Source organism: Petaurus breviceps, unplaced genomic scaffold (genome assembly GCF_028583685.1).
Source record: "Petaurus breviceps papuanus isolate PSGF00001 unplaced genomic scaffold, PetGlider_PUasm1.0 90339, whole genome shotgun sequence".
Classification (NCBI taxonomy): Eukaryota; Metazoa; Chordata; class Mammalia; order Diprotodontia; family Petauridae; genus Petaurus; species Petaurus breviceps.
In genome coordinates this window covers 200,173-207,549 of record NW_027187223.1, presented here as the reverse complement: position 1 = coordinate 207,549, position 7,377 = coordinate 200,173, and the positions used below count along the sequence as shown (strand labels likewise).

Here is a 7,377-nt window from a genome sequence, read left to right as displayed (position 1 = left end):
CAAATGTATATATATATATATATATATATATATATATACACACACACACACACACACACACACACACACTATTTTAAATGCACTGAGGCATAAAGAGTCGAAAGGGGTATGGGAGAAAATATGGGAGAGAGCGGATTGGAGGAGGGGATATCCTGTGGGACTGCTATTTTGGGGTGGTAGGTAGGGGAAAAACAGGGAGAAAATCTGTAACTCAAAATCTGGTGGAAATGAATGATGTAAATCAGAAGCTAATAAAGCATTTGAAAAATAAAAAAAAAAGAGGGGCAGTAAAAATTCTGCAGAATACTTGAAATGAGTCCTAAGCACATTCATAGATGAAAACAATAGGCCAAATGTTAGAAAAGAGAAAAAGTGCTCACATTTCTAGTTTATCATCAATAATGGCAAAACTATTACATTGTGACTAAAACATATGAGCCATTCTACCCCTATCATATGATACCTGACAAAGTAGAAATGGTATTTAAGAGGATGCCTTTGAGAAGATTGGATTAACCAAACCAGATATAGACACAAGGAATTTATGTTGAGTGACACAATACTGAAAACACCAAGGAATCACTTTACAAACTTTCTTAAGAAGGGGAAGATATCAAAAGAATGTGGGAAAATCATGGAAGATATTACTATCCAAAATCATTAGATCAATAACTACTCACTTATAAGCTTACTTTCTCATTTAAAAAATATCTTTATCAGAATCATCAATATATATTACAGGTATGCTTAATGAAAATATGCAATACACATATTTTGGCAACTTATTTTTAGAGTAAATCATATTTTTATAGTCATGCAGTTTACTAGAAACTAGAGAATACAAGATCCTGCTAAATCAGATATTTCTTAACAATAAGAAAACAATTCAGGAAAGCAAAATTAAAAAAAAAGAAATTCTAACTCTTTGGATCTGCTTTCTCTCTTTTTTTTGGAGGGCAATTGGGGTTAAGTGACTTGCCCAAGGTCACATGGCTATTTAAGTGTTAAGTGTCTGAGGCCAAATTTGAAATCAGGTCCCCCTGACTCCAGGGCCAGTGCTCAATTCACTGTGCCACCTAGCTGTCCCTGGATCAGCTTTCTCCAAGCAGTAAACTGCAGAAGTTAGTATCTACCTCTCTGTACCTCTGAGGGAGTCAATGAAGACCAGATAAGATTCTATCTATGAAAGTTTGGGGATCTTTGGAAGAATGGACCTATAGAAATTGAAGGCATCGTTATTATTTTTATTTACCATTATTACAAAGGAATTTGCCTAAGGTCACTAGGAAGAAAGAATCATGCCAGGGGGCTGTATATTAGAGCTGTGATGGGGATGGAAGATTTGTAGCTATTCCAGATTCAACCCCAAGGTCAATATACTGCAGGAGGAGGCAGGGCAGGTAAGGTGCAGGAATGGATTGTCCCTAAATTGTAATGAAAGCAGTCAGTAGTGACCCCATTATAGGTCCATATATTGAGAAATCCCTTAAATGTGCTCTGGTTTCTAAGAACAGAGAGTATCAGATGTGGGAGGGACACAGGACAGAGAACTGAAGGGATGATGGATTATTTCATGGTTAGGATTTCACTCAAAGGTAAACTGAGCTTGGGACACCTTAACATACCAGTGGCTTGCTGTCCCCCATAGGGTCCTACACAGACCTTCCCACCTCCCAACTTCCAATGCTACCTGTGGCTTGTATTATGGAAGGGGAACACACTTTGAGTTGCTGGACAGGTAATCCTTCCCCCCGCCCCCAACTTTCCCATTGGATCTATACTATTCCAAATAACTCATGTCTAAAATACCCTCATCATTTTCCCCTCTTCCTAACTTCCCCATTTCTGTTAAAGGGATTTCCATTCTTCCAGTCACCCACACTCACAACCCAGAAATCATCAATCAATCTAGAATAAAACAGCACACATTTATAGCACCTACTATGCGCCAGGCACGGTGAAGGCAGAATCGAAATGGTCCCTGGCTCTCCAGCAGCTCACAGTCTATTGGCAGAAACAAAACACACGTAAATACAAGGGTTTTTGTTTGTTGGTTGGTTGGTTTTCATGTTAATTTGGGAGTGGGGAGACTTTAGCAGTAGGGAGGTTGAGGAAAGGCCTCAGCCAATAGGGTTGAGTTTTTAAGGAAGCTCGAAATTACAGATAGCTAGGTCATCCAGTGTAAATGACAAATTCCCCTGAAGCAGTCCCATTATTCGAATTGACATTGCATATTACCATTGAGCTGGAACCAATGATGATCTTTAATAATATATAATTAAATGTAATTGCATTTATAACTTCAAAGTATGAATTCAGATATGTTCATGTGATCACATTGGGGTGTTCCCACTAATCAGGACCTACCTCTATGGGCAGATGTAAGGAGGGAAAGCATTTGAGGAATGGGGGCAGAGAGAGAACAAGCTCAAAAATACGGTAACTCAGGCTACATGTACTCAGGGGCAGAATACGAGAGATGTTTCTGGATGCGGCCAACCACATGGGAATATATTTTTGCTTGATTCTGCATGTTTACTGAAAGGGTTGGGTTTTTCTTTTTTCATTGGTGTGAGGGATAGGAGTTAGTGATAATGTTGCTTCCCCCAAAAAAAGAAAAGAAAAAAGGTCCAGTGAAGCATTTTAAAATCCAGATGAGAAGGAAGGCCAGAAGGAAACACAGATAAATTCAATGGTTTCAAAAGCAATATGTTGAATTGACTAGAAGCTTCTTTTAAAAGGTATAAATGAGGGGCAGCTAGGTGGTGCAGTGAATAGAGCACCAGCCCTGGAGCCAGGAGGACCTGAATTCAAATTCGGCCTCAGATACTTAACACTTACTAGCTGTGTGACCTTGGGCAAGTCACTTAACCCCAAATGACCCTCCAAAAAGCGAAAAGGTATCAATGAGTCTGGTGGCAACTCTTCCCTCTTCCTCAGTCTGGCAAGCCTTCAGCTGCCAAGGCTTTCAGATCTCTTCTTATAGCATCTCTGAAATCTGTCCCCTTCCATGTACGGGGTCACCATTTTAGGCCCTCTACACCTCTTGCTTGGAGTCTTTGCTCAATTAATCTGTCTGCCTCAAGCCTCTCTTCTGCAATCCTTCTTTCTGGATCTGGTGGGTTCAGGGGGATATGGATAGCCCACAAAGGCAGTCTAGAAAGCCAAGGGGTGACCCACAAGTAGGGAAGGTTGAGGGAATCCTTTAGAGGCCAGTCAGTTCCCCACCCCCCCCTCCCATCCACTCCTCTCCCCCAACATACACTCCCAAGGGCCCTTACATCAATCCCACAGGTAGCTGGTAAAAGACAACATCAGCCAAAGCAGTACAGTAGGCAGTGATTAGACTGTCCTCATTGTGGGATGGGAGCATCCCACCGCCAATGAGAGGAAGGGGTTGTGGCTAGAAGGCTACCAGCAAATGTCACACCATTGCCCTCTGCTGGACAGAATCTAAATGGCAGACTACTATCTCAAGCTCCACCCCTTCCTCCCCCCCCCCCCAAAAAAAAACAACCACATTACTAGAGAGAATCATACAATCTCAATTCAAAGGGAACTTAGAGGCTATCTAGTTCAAACCCTATCCAAACTATTGTAACTTCTCCAACAAGTGAGAGTTCAGCCTCTGCATGAATACCTCCAGTGACTCACTATCTTACCAAGGCAGACCACTCCTTTTTGAGAGAGTACCAATTATGAGCAAGTTCTTTCCTTATAGTCCTTATTATATATTAAACCCAAATGTTCTGCCCTCTAGTTAGAGGTGGGGAGGGTTGTCAGTCGCTTTCAGACTACCACTTGGAAAACAGTCTACCCTTCCAGCTGCAGGGGATTCCCAAGGAAATGACTTCATCCATGGGGATAGCGGTGGAGCAGAAAGACTATCTCAGAGACAAGAGACCTGAATTCAAATCCTGACTCTCGAACTTACTAGTGCTCTATCCCTTTCCCTCTATGAGCCTCAGTTTCCTTATCTGTAAACTGAGAATAATACATGCACTACCTGGACCTCAGGGGTGGTGCCAGCAAAGTCTATGAAATGGCAGTTTCTATTAGCTCTCTATTACTTCTGCTGGCTCAGGGCTTCCTGTGATGGGCACAGGGGCCACTGGCTTCCCTTCTTTCTATGTAGCTTGGACCATTCTAGGCAAGATCCAGGAAAAGGACCCTGGAGAGGGTAGAGGGGTGAGCCCAGGGCCTAGTGTGCAGGGGGAGCCCTGAAAGGGCTCATTCCACCCACCTGATGCCCAGCGCTCAGTGACCTGCATGCTGATGCAGCAACTAAAAGTCTTTCCCATCATTCTGGCCCTGTCCCCTTTCCTTTCCAAATGGACACCTGTAGGGATTCTCTTGGCCCACCTTCAGCCTTATTCTAGTCCAAATCCCCTTGTTTTACAGAGGTGGAAACTGAGGCCAAGGGAAATTACTTGTCCAGGGACATACAGAGGAGCCTAGCTCTAGAACTGGAATGTACTTCAAACACTCCAACCCTTCCACTGGACAGATGGGGAAACTGAGGCCCATAGAGTAGAAGGGACTTGCCCAGGGTCACATACATAGTAAGAGTTAGAGGTGGAATTTGATTCTGATTCCAACACCAGTGCCCTAACCTGCACCACATAGCCTTCCAGCTAGCAGATGCCATCTGTGACTGGCTTGGGCACAGCAGAGCCAGGACCAATACCCCGTTTCCCAGGCCTCACTCAGCAGCATATTGACCCATCTACCCCCATGCAAGGGGAAGGAGGCCCAGCTGGGCACAAGGCCTGAGTTAGGGCAGATCCAAATTCCATGGCCAGCTGAGGCCAAGAGGGCCAGGCTGGCCCAGGAGGGACTGCCCAGGAACTGAGGTCACTGCAGTTTCTCTCCTTCCTGCCCCACTCCCCAAAATCTCCCCAGGTTTCACTTCCTCAGTTACCCAAGCTCCCCAGGGCTGGGATCCAGGCTCATGAGAAGGCAAGGAGAAGGTTTCCATTTGTTAAATGACTTCTTTCAAATGAATGAAAACATGTTCTGGCTAAAGCCCAGTGCTGCCACCCAGGTGAGAGTACAAATAGAAATGTGAATGAAACCCAGACAAACAAAAATGACTACCTTGGGCCCCACCTTGTCTCTCCCGAAACCATAAAGGCAGGAGGGCGGTGGCCCCAAAGGGAGCCCCTCCAAGGCAGCTCAAGGGCCACCTCCCCCACAAAACCCCTCCTGAATACTCCAGCCCACCTGGGCCTCTCCCTTCCTCAAGTCCCTCCCAGTCCCCAAATGGGCCCTTGGGGACCTCTTCCAAGAAGCTACCTGAGACCAACAAAAATTTTTCCCCCATAACAACCCTGAGAGGTTGGTCATCAGGCATTCACTCAACAAACATTGATGTATACCTACTGCATGCCAGGACTATGTGCTAGGTACTGGAGAGACAGAGAAAAAATGGAAGCAATCCCTCTCCTTAAGGAGCTGACATTCTGAGGGAGTTGGGGGATGACACCACGGACATAATATTGAAAACAGACATGTAGACAACAGGATATATGTTATTATCCCTAACTTACAGATGAGGAAATGGATGTCCCAAGATGTGAAGTGCTAGTTGTCCACATGCCCTGACTCTCTGAGGCCTGAGGGCTTTCCCTAACCCACAATACCCCTCCCTCTGCCCTCCAAAGGCACTAGTGGCCCACATTCTTTGACCCACAGTACACATTGAATGAATTCATCACTCACCTGCAATATATCTCAGGCTATAAGCTTCCTGAGGACAGGAGCTGAGTCCCATGATTAGGACAGAAAGGGCCTTGACTGTTCCAGGGGTCTTGGCCCCTCATTTTACAGGGGAGGAACTGTGGAAGCTAGAATGATTGGCCGCAGTCACCACAGTATTCTAGGCCTAGAGATGGAAGGGGCCTTGGAGACAACTGAGTCCTACCTCCTTACTTTACAGAGCTTCCTCTGAAAACTGAGGACCAGGGAGGGGAAGGGACTTAACCAGAGTCACAAGGTAGCAAGCGTCAGGTCCTCTGCCTCAGAGGCTAGCTCTATTCTTACAGCATCAGGCCTGACTATGTAGATTAGCAGTTAGAACCACATAGTAGGTTCTCAAATGATACCAACTGAATTGGAATCCTCAAGGAATTTCCACATGACTCAAAGAGGAGGAACCAGGTATCTCTTTTCTTTGGCACCTCCTTGCAAAGGGGTGGTTCTTTTAAGCAGGCCAGGGACCAAGAAAATGCCAAGAAGCCCCAGCTCCAACTGAGGCCAACAAACTCTAGGCAAGTAGAGATCTCCAGGAAGACAGATGAGCCCTTTGTGGAAGTGGCCAGAATCAGGGCAGGAAGAGAAGTTGCTTTCTGAGGCTGGGTATAAATCTTACCTCTGATATTACTCTTTGTGTGACTTTTGGTCATTTCCCCTCCCTAGGTCTCAGTTTCCTCCTCTGTAAAATGAGGGGGCAGGCCTAGATGACCCACTTAACTCTAAAGTTATGTCCTTGCCCTGCCACTAAGAAGTGTTTGACCTTGGATATATCACTTCTCCAGTCCTAGTCCTCAGTTTGCCCCCCTCTAGGACAAGATCAGACTCCACAGCTTCTAAGGTGTCCTCTATCTCCTCCCTCTGTCACTCCCACTGAGGCCCAACCATGGCTTCATTACACTCCAAGCCCTCAGGGCCCCTGCCTCTTGACAGGCCAAAGGGGAGGGGATGCAGCCGCTGTTTCTGCTGGAACCTTCAAGGTGTTACAGGTCCAGCTGGCTCCCTGAGCTTCTGGCAGAGCTGCCAGCATGCCTGGGCTCTGGCTGAACAGCCTAGCTTACCACCCACTCCCTGAGACCTCACTGAACTGGTCTGCCAGCTCCCTCCCCGCCAACTGGGGCTGGTGAACAGGCCAGGATGGGGCAGGATGGGGCAGGCCTGCCCTCCAGCTCCCGCAGTCTCCCTCTCAGCCTGATGCTTCCCTCTCCATGGGCTCTTATGGGCAGGGGAAGTGTGTGTAAGAGAAATGGGGTGGTGAGGGCATGGGGGAGAGCAAAGTGTGGTAGGGACATGGGGGCCAGAGAGGTAGGGTAGTAATATGGGGGATAGGGAAGCAGGGGTAGAGAAATGAGGGTGATGATTTGGGGGTAGAGAAATGGGATAGGGAAGTGAGGTGGGAATATGGGGGTAGAGAAATGGAGGTGGTCATATAGGGGTAGGGAAGTGAGGGTAGAGAAATGGGGGGTAGAGAGGTGGGGGTAGTAATATGGGGGATATGGAAATAAGGGTAGAGAAATGGGGGTGATGATTTGGGGGTGGAGATATGGGGGTAGGAAAATGAGAGTGGGGATATCAGGGCAGGGAAGTGGGGTGGGGATATGGGGTAGGGAAGTGAGGTGGAGATAT

General features: G+C 46.4%; 1 protein-coding gene across 5 annotated transcripts in view; it reads right to left on the bottom strand.

Annotated features, from left to right (window-relative positions):
- The window catches only part of ARHGEF9 (Cdc42 guanine nucleotide exchange factor 9), a 270,712-nt gene that overhangs the window by 248,463 nt on the left and 14,872 nt on the right, over positions 1-7,377 (bottom strand). For 3 of the 5 annotated variants that reach the window (XM_069108283.1, XM_069108279.1, XM_069108282.1), the window contains exon 2: positions 1,943-2,004. The exons of the other annotated variants lie outside the window; for them this stretch is intronic. The gene's annotated coding sequence lies outside the window, so the exon portion shown is untranslated. The remainder of the gene's footprint in view (positions 1-1,942; positions 2,005-7,377) is intronic. 5 annotated transcript variants of the gene reach the window in all.